We start from the raw sequence: 1,522 nt of genomic DNA on the forward strand, positions 1-1,522 counted from the left end.
CCAAAAATCGGGGATTTCACCCCAAAATCGGGGATTGAAGCCCAAAACCCGGAGGATTTAACCCCGAAAATCGGGAATTTCATCTCGAAAATCGGGGATTTAATTCCGAAATCAGGGATTTCTCCCCCAAAATCGGGGATTGAACCCCCAAAATCAGGGATTTTCTGCCAAAAATCGGGGATTTAACACCAAAAATCGAGGATTGAACCCAAAAAATTCGGGAATTTCACCCCAAAATCGGAGATTTTACCCCAAAACCGCATTTTCCCATCAAGGTGGGTTTGGAGGATTTGGGATCACCCCAAAAAAGCGAATTCCGGGTTTTTCTCCCCAAAATCTCAGTCCCGACGAGGGTGCGATTGGGGAATTTGGGGTCACCCCAAAAATCGGGGATTTCACCCCAAAAATCGGGGATTTCACTCCAAAAACGCATTTTCTGATCAGAATGGGACTGAGGAATTTGGCATTTAACCCCCCAAAATGGGAATTCCAAGGATTTCACCCCAAAATCGGCTCCCGACCAGGGTGGGATTGGAGGATTTGGGGTCATCCCAAAAATTGGGGATTACACCCCAAAATTCGCGGATTTCCCGCTAAAAATCGGGGGTTTCACCCAAAAAAATCCTGGATTTCAAACCCTAAAAAGGGGGAATTTCACCCCAAAACACCATTTCCCATCAGGGTGGGATTGGGCAATTTGGGATCGCCTCAAAAAAGCGAATTCCGAGGATTTCCCCCCAAAAAGAGAGCTGCCGACGAGGGTGGGATTCGAACCCACGCGTGCAGAGCACAATGGATTAGCAGTCCATCGCCTTAACCACTCGGCCACCTCGTCCGCGGCTGCGCGCCTGCGCCCGGCCGCCATAGGCTGCGCTGCAGGGGCGTGGCCACCGCCGGGGGCGGGGTCAGGGGCGTGGCCTGGGCGTGGCTCCACCTCCGGTTCCGCGGGTTCGAATCCCGGCCCCGCCAACTCCGAAAGTGGAGATTTCCCAATTTTCTCTTTTTTCATCCCAAATTTTTCCTTTTTCTTCCCCTTTTTCCCCACAAATTTCTCCTTTCCCCGCTGCTCTTCCCGAGATTTCTCTTATTTATACAAATTTTATTCTTTTTGCTCTGATATCTGCTTTTTAAATCTGATTTTTGCCCAATTTTCTTTTTTTATCCCAAATTCTTTAATTTCCCCCCTTTTTTTCCATTTTCCCCAAATTTCTCCTTTCCCCCCGTTCTTTCCCAGCTTTCTCTTTTGTATCTCCGACTTTATTATTTTCTCATCTTTTTTCCCCTTTTCCACCCAATTTTCCCTTTTTTTCACCCAATTTTTCCCAATTTTTCTCTTTTTTCATCCCAAATTTTCCCATTTTCCCCCTCAGATTTCTCTTTTCCCACCCAATTTTTTACCATTGTTTTTCTTTTAAAAGTAAAAAAATTAAATGAATTTCAATTAATTAATTTGATAGAGAAAAATTAAATTCCAAAAGGGAAAAGAAATTAAAAGGGAAAGTTAAATAAAAAAATTTAAAGG

At 44.7% G+C, this 1,522-nt stretch overlaps 1 non-coding gene across 1 annotated transcript; it reads right to left on the reverse strand.

Moving 5' to 3' along the window:
* Positions 1-753: 753 nt before the first annotated feature.
* On the reverse strand, positions 754-835 carry TRNAS-GCU. The gene has a single exon. It is a non-coding gene; the product is annotated as a tRNA-Ser (tRNA).
* Positions 836-1,522: the final 687 nt, after the last annotated feature.

The sequence above is a fragment of the Onychostruthus taczanowskii genome, unplaced genomic scaffold, assembly GCF_017590055.1.
Source record: "Onychostruthus taczanowskii isolate IOZ18803 unplaced genomic scaffold, ASM1759005v1 scaffold2093, whole genome shotgun sequence".
Lineage (NCBI taxonomy): Eukaryota > Metazoa > Chordata > Aves > Passeriformes > Passeridae > Onychostruthus > Onychostruthus taczanowskii.